Here is a 7,356-nt window from a genome sequence, read left to right as displayed (position 1 = left end):
CTACTAAGGACAGGACATCAGGGAATTATCGTCAATGGGAGCAGGAGGGACTTAGATTAGATATCAATGGGGGGAAAGAAAAAAAATCCAGCTGAAAGGATTGTGAGATGCTAGACAGCAACATGATTTAGAGAAATGACATGGTTGTTTTAAGAACAGCGGCTGCTGATTATTAGGGGAATTACAGAGCTTGGGGCCTCCAAGTCAGCCAGTTGCTAGTTGTATGATCTAGAGCCAGTGACTTCACCTTTTTGAGGCTCAGTTTCCTCATTTGTTAAATGGGCATAAGAACAGTATCTATTTATTGGACTGTTGTGAGGATTCAATTAGATTGTCTATAAAGCCGTTAGGTATATCTGTGCCAGGTTCAGAACAAGGCTCAACCAATGATGGATGCCATTCATTGTTATTCATCTACTAGGGTCCTGCCTGGAAAAAACAAAACAAACAAACAGTCCCCCCACTACAAAAAATACTACCCATAAACGTAAGCTCTCTTTCCAGAGACATCAGACAAACAAATATGGTTGGTATGGTGGGACTTACAATCTCATTGAAAACACCCGATGTACACACTCAGAAAGGGAAATAAATATAAGATTAAAATAACAGAGTCAATAGAGTGAAGTGGTTAAGAGCGTGGAGTCAGGAAAATATGTGAGCTCTTAGGACAGCGCCTGGCACCTAGGAATTGTTTGCCCTTGAAAGAGCAAAACCACAGTGCAAGCTAAGGTCAATTTTGAAGTGAAAGTTTGAAAAAAACACCTATAGGGTTCTCAGGTGGGAGGAATTGCTCCAGATTAGTGTGGGCCAAACAAACAGGTGGATGAGACTGGAATGCACTAATCTGTAAAAGTACTTGATCAGAAGGATCTTGGTTGTTTTAAGCAATGATCAATTATTCACTATTTGGACATCCTAACCTTTTATTCTTAAAACATTTGCAGGCACTACTTTGAAGAGCCTACTTGTCAACTTTCAAAGAAAAACAGTTGTTTGTTTCTGATATTTTGAATACACCCAAGAAACAGTCCTCTACATTGTGATTGTATTCTATAAACTTTACTTCATAGCAATGATAACTCTGCAGCAAATTTACTTCTAATATTTATTGAAATATTTTTAGCTGCAAAAACATTTTATGTTCACTATTATTTATTAATGCCCTGTTTTAATATATTACGCATAAAATTTATTCCAGTGCACATTAGTAAATAAATTATGCTTGTAATTTCTAATGCATTTTTAATTATAAATTTATCCATGTCTACCTTTATTTATGATAGCGGTGTCTCAGTGTTGAACATACTGTATATTAATGGAGACACTGTTAATTATGCATTCTTAGAAGTTGCATTCGACAAAGCACACGAGTATGTTTTTTTACATCCTAAGTCCTGTTAACATCAATTAATTTAGGAGCTGGAACTCACAGGACTAGCTAACCTTTAAAGCAAGAAAAGGTACTATTAGAAGCTGGTTATAGAGCCTGGATGTAGGGAGGGACTACATTTATACATAAATGTAGCCAGAGAGATACTAAAATACCAGCCAGATGTTTCATTTTCACCCCAAGTACCTAAAAATACCAGAAATAATATTCAGCACAAAAAGACAATAGAACAAAGCTCAGGGAATCTCTGCAAGCCCCCAGAACTGATCTATACTTAAATAGTATCTGCAGAGTGTTATATTTAAGATTTTCTGGTTGGTCAATTTTGTGCTTCCCTTCCACCCACCAAACTCACCTTATTATGAGCAATACATTAGCTTTAAAAAATTCTTCATATTGAAATGTTATTTTAATTTGAAAAAATACTATATTGCTCTGAAATTGTCCATTTCTTGGAGGCTTCTTTCAAAGAGTTTGAATGGATTTTTGACACCTAATTTACTGTTGTCTTGAAATTGCTTTGTACCATAGGAGCAAAAATGCCTGTTTTACCTATGGGAGGAAAAATATATTTCAAAAGGAGAGGAAACTAAAATTAGGAAAATAGAAGGGAAACATAATCACACATATAAAATATTAAGAACACACATTTGCAGAGAAACTAGAAGGTGTCTCCCTTTTCCCATAGCTCTGGCAGGACTTGAAAGAAAGTTCATCTCATCTTATTATGTTCACTCTCAGCTTGTTGTCATAGATTTGGAAAAGTGGATTTTTCCACATGCGAATTCTGCTTAACAATGTAAGATTTCCAGTTGTTTCATTTCATGTGCATGTTTTGAGTACCTTTTCATTTAACATGCATTTTACCAAGTGTTTATGGTGTTTTAAGCTTTAAGTATATTAAAAAAAAAAAAAAAGAGCGAGAGAGAGACAGAAAGAAATGTTCCTTTGCTCATGGCCTGTCAGAGAGACAGATGTGTATTGAAAGAATAACAGAAAATGTGATAAATGTTAACACAGAGAATGAAGCTCTTCATGTGGCCTATTAGGGAGAAGTGATCTTGGAAAACTTCCTAGAGGAGGGGAAGCAGTATGTGAATTTGGTTTTCAAGAATGAATAGAATATAGCTGGGGGACTTCCCTGGTGGTGCAGTGGTTAAGAATCCACCTGCCAATGCAGGCAACACGGGTTCGATCCCTGGTCCGGGAAGATCCCACATGCCGCAGAGCAACTAAGCCAGTGCGCCACAACTACTGAGCCTGCGCTCTAGAGCCCTCGAGCCAAAACTACTGAGCCCGCGTGTCACAACTACTGAAGCCCTCCCGCCTAGAGCCCGTGCTCCGCAACAAGAGAAACCACCGCAGCGAGAAGCCCGCGCACCGCAACAGAGTAGCCCCCACTCGCCGCAACTAGAGAAGGCCCGCGTGCAGCAACGAAGACCCAATGCAGCCAAAATAAATAAATAATAAAATAAAAATAAAAAGTGTAGCACAGCAGCAGTGGTATTGGTAAAAAAGAAAAAAAAAAAAAGAATATAGTTAGGAATTTCCTGGCGTTCCAGTGGTTAGGATTCGGTTTTTTCACTGCCAGGGCCTGGATTTGATCCCTGGTCGGGGAATAAGATCCCACAAGCTGCGTGGTGCAGCCAAAAAAAAAAGAAAAAGAAAATATATACACTTAATGGTTAGAATGGTTAAAATGGCACATATATTTAATAAAAACATTTTTCTAAAAGCACATTGGGATTTATCCTTTAAGAATCCCACCACTCTGTTATATAGAAACCCAAAATAGCCACTATAGAGGCCACAAGGAGAAAAACCAAGGTGCCCTGGCCAACACCTCTAGCCACCTGAGAACTTCCAGCCATTCTAACTGCCATCTGACTGAAAGCACACTAGGGAGCCAAGAAGACTGGCAGAAGAACCACCCACCAAGCCACAGAATCTTGACAAATAATAAATGGTTGTTGTTTTAAGCCACTTACAAAAAGAGAGAGAGAGAGAGAGAGAGTAGGAGTTTACTGAGTGGCGAGAGAAAGGCCAGCTGAGGCTTGAGCAGGAATTACACCAGCAATTGCATTTGAGGAAAGCAAATGTATAAGGGGTCTTGATTCTTGCTGCCTGTCTCAGTGCACCGGGCAATAGGAGCTGGTGTTTACAGAACACTCCCTGTGTGCCAGGCACTGTTCCAAGCGCTCTCCATGCATTATTACCTCAGTGGATATTCACAATAACCTGGATGAGGAGACAGATACACAGAAGGCAAATCATTTGTTGAAGGCCACACAGCTAGTAGGTGTCTTTTTTTTAAAATTTTATTTTTGGCTGCGTTGGTTCTTCTTTGCTGCGTGCTGGTTTTCTCTAGTTCCGGTGAGTGGGGGCTACTCTTCGTTGCGGTGCACGGGCTTCTCATTGCGGTGGCTTCTCTTGTTGCGGAGCACGGGCTCTAGGCGCGCGGGCTTCAGTAATTGTGGCATGCGGGCTCAGTAGTTGTGGTGCATGGGCTTAGTTGCTCCACAGCATGTGGGATCTTCCCGGACCAGGGATTGAACCTGTGTCCCCTGCACTGGCAGGTGGATTCTTAACCACTGTGCCATCAGGGAAGTTCCTAGTAGGTGTCTTTGAAATTCTGTCCATTGCCCCCATTCTAGTCCTGGGGACCAGAAGAAAAGGAACCCCTGTCTCTTACCATGGCCTCCTTTCCAAGTTGGAGCTGAAGTATGGAAAACCTAATTGTCACAGGTATGCTGAGGTACTGGTCCCTGTGCCCTCATGTCTACCAAAGTCCCCAACCAGTCCCTGGCCCAGCACCATCAGTATGTTGTAAAAATATAATTTTTCTGAGTGTGTCAGTTGTCAGGGTCCTAGTCCTATGCACCCCTAGGTCAAGAGATAGGCCAATGTAAGCTCTGCTTTTTAAAGCCACTTCCACTCTCTGATACAATTCCCACTCCTTGGAGGCTAAGCCATGCAGTTGGCCTGTCATCACTTCTCCTTATCTAACTACCTTCCTCAGTTGTAGAATGGCTTGGGAAGCACCCCTGCTTTCCTTTCCACCTCATGTCCCTCCCTCATCCTGAGAGCTTTTGAGGCCACATGGCATCTCAATTCCTTGACTGTCTCATCTTCAAAAACTTTTTCCTCCTTTGCACTTCAGCCAGGACCCCACTCTTGGATGGCTCTTCATCTGAGGTTATTCAAGGCACCCATCTCTTAGGATACTCTCCATCTTTCTGCCTGGTACCATCAGTGACTTCCATTACACCTGTTTGGGGACCTTCAGGCCAATGACATGAGCCTTTCCAGAATTCTCTTACTTACGTCTTGAGAATCCATTCTGTGCCTTTTGTTTTAAGCACTCTTAAAAGCTGAGATCTTAAACTTCTTGACCCCATCACACCTGTCTGCCAAACTGTCTTCCTGGGATTAACCCAATTGCTCATTTTTTTGTGTGCCTGTCTCTTAACTGTTCAAACTAACTACAGAAAAACCGAACAACCATCATATTAGTATCACCATAAATTCAGAGTCTTCATTCTCAATGGGGCCCTCAGTGTTCCTGAAATCTTACCATATTTCCCTGCACTCCAACTTACTGCAGTGACTATTTCAAATTCATAGTCAGACTTTACTGTAAGCTTCTTTAGGGTGGAGTCCCTATCTGGCATTTTCACCACTAAATCTCCAGTGCCTAAGATAGGCTTAATACATAGGTACTCAATAAGTATCTGTTTACTGACTGACGTGTAGTAATAGTGGTAAGCATTTTATGCAAATATTAGTAAATGTTAGCTACATGCCGGGCTCTATTCTATGTGAGCTATATGTATTAGCTCATTTAATCCCCACAAACCCCCCAGTGAGGTTAATTAGAACTTTTGTCATGCCCATTTTACAGATAAGGAAATTTAGAGAGGCAACTTAGAGAGATGAAGTGATAAAAACTGTAAGTGGTAGAGTGGGTATTTACTCCTTAGAACCTGTAGAGAGAAAGCTTAGTGGGTCCAGTTGAGTTTTTTACAATCAGGCAAATGTGCTTCAGACTGGAGGTCAAGAGACAAGTGAAAATGAAGATTCATATTTAAGAGGGGACAGATAAACTGGTGACCTCAGAAAACAGAATATCCAACCTTGTTCACACCCTTGCTTTGGCAGAGCACCTCAAACAAGCCCGTGATGAAACTAGGGTGGTGTGTGTGCAGAAAGCACATTTGGGTGGTAAGGTGCATTTCTTTTTCTCCATGTGAGCTAAGACGTCAATCATATATTTGAATACAAGGGAGTGGATCCATGGTGTATTTGTAGGTGACTTTAATATTGGGTAAGATCCCCCACCCCCCGGGCTGAAATTCAGCCTTGATTTTTTTTTTTCTTTCTTTTGCTAAGGTGCATTTTTAATTAATTAATTAATTAATTAATTTGTTTATTTATTTATTTATGGCTGTGTTGGGTCTTCGTTTCTGTGCGAGGGCTTTCTCTAGTTGTGGCAAGCGGGGGCCACTCTTCATCGCGGTGCGCGGGCCTCTCACTATCACGGCCTCTCTTGCTGCGGAGCACAGGCTCCAGACGCACAGGCTCAGCAACTGTGGCTCATGGGCCTAGTTGCTCCGCGGCATGTGGGATCTTCCCAGACCAGGGCTGGAAACCGTGTCCCCTGCTTTGGCAGGCAGATTCTCAACCACTGCGCCACCAGGGAAGCCCCTAAGGTGCTTTTTTAAGAGGGACATTCCAGACTACCTCTCAGGTAGGAGAGATATCTTATCATTGCACTGCTCGAGTCCTTCTTTCCCCTTCACACTAGTTTCTCCCACTGATTCCCTGAGAGAGGGAGAGAGATCACCAACAATGAGCTCCTGTTTGCGGCGGGTCCACGTATCTCATGGGAACCTCCCTGCAGTTCTTGGAAGATAATTATCTCCATTTTACAGATAAGAATGACTAACATTTACTAAGTTTATTAAGTGTCTGGCACTGTGCTGAGTGTTTTTAGAGCATCATCCCATTCGATTCTCACAGCAATACTTAAAATTGGAACCACTGTATGGATGGGTCAGAGAAGGGAGGTGTCTTGTCCTAGAATACACAGCAGGTTAGAGTTGGCATTTAAACCCAGGTCTTCCTCATCACTCAGTTCTGGAGGAACCAAGGGCTTTTTTGCGTGGAAGCAGGGAGAGAGGAGGAAATTCGAAGGAGAAGGCTGACGCTGATTTCTACCCAACCCAAATGCGAAGGTCAATGTATATTGCCAGACTCCCAGCTCATCTCCCACCCAGGCCTTGGCCGGAGGCGGGGAAGTGGTGCGCACGCGCACAGCCTCCCGTTCGGCCCCGCCCCCCGAGAGGGCTTCCCTCCTTGCTCTTGGCTCTGGGGCTTGCGCGCTACGTCCCCAGCCAACGGCTTCTTCCCGGTCGGAGACTTCCGGTGCGCGGAGTGCGGTTCCGGGTCGTGGCGCGGCTCGGGGCTACAGGGCTGCTGCTCAGCTGGCGAGCGGCGGCGAGCGGCTGGGGCATGAAGGCGAGCCCGGAAAGCGGCTGCTGAGCCGGCCGGGAGGAGCGCCAGTCCCCGAGGATTCCGAGAGTGCGGAGCTCGGGCAGGGGCCGGGAGGCGCGGGGAAGCCGAGCCCTCCCCTCAGGAACGAGTCCCAGGGCCGACCCGGCCCGTAGTGTGGCAGCAGCTTCAGGTAAAGGTTGCCCCAGCCTCTAGCTCCTTCGTTCGCTACCCCCGCCAGCCCACCCGAGGAGCCTGGCGGCCCTCCTCACTCCCCCGCGCCCAGCGCTGCCCAGCGGGCAGCCTATCTGGCCCTTGCTCTGGGCTCCCGTGAGCATCCGTTTTCTGGCCCTTTCGTGGAGGCTGCTATGAGCCTGACAGCTGGGTGTGTGATTTGGGGGAGTAGAAACTAGTGGACCTGGTAGTATTGGGGTTTGGGGAGGGTGCTGTTGACTCCGGCAGTTTCTGGCTGT

General features: G+C 44.6%; 1 protein-coding gene across 8 annotated transcripts in view; it reads left to right on the top strand.

Moving 5' to 3' along the window:
- The first annotated feature begins 6,815 nt into the window (after positions 1–6,815).
- MAPKAP1 (MAPK associated protein 1) overlaps positions 6,816–7,356 on the top strand; it is a 237,572-nt gene continuing 237,031 nt past the window's right edge. For 6 of the 8 annotated variants that reach the window (XM_036855298.1, XM_036855302.1, XM_036855294.1 and 3 more), the window contains exon 1: positions 6,816–7,076. The gene's annotated coding sequence lies outside the window, so the exon portion shown is untranslated. The remainder of the gene's footprint in view (positions 7,077–7,356) is intronic. The other 2 variants (XM_036855300.1, XM_036855301.1) reach the window with 2 other exon arrangements.

The sequence above is a fragment of the Balaenoptera musculus genome, chromosome 6, assembly GCF_009873245.2.
Source record: "Balaenoptera musculus isolate JJ_BM4_2016_0621 chromosome 6, mBalMus1.pri.v3, whole genome shotgun sequence".
Taxonomy (NCBI): domain Eukaryota; kingdom Metazoa; phylum Chordata; class Mammalia; order Artiodactyla; family Balaenopteridae; genus Balaenoptera; species Balaenoptera musculus.
The sequence above is the reverse complement of the archived record's forward strand: the minus strand, read 5'-3'. Positions and strand labels throughout refer to the sequence as shown.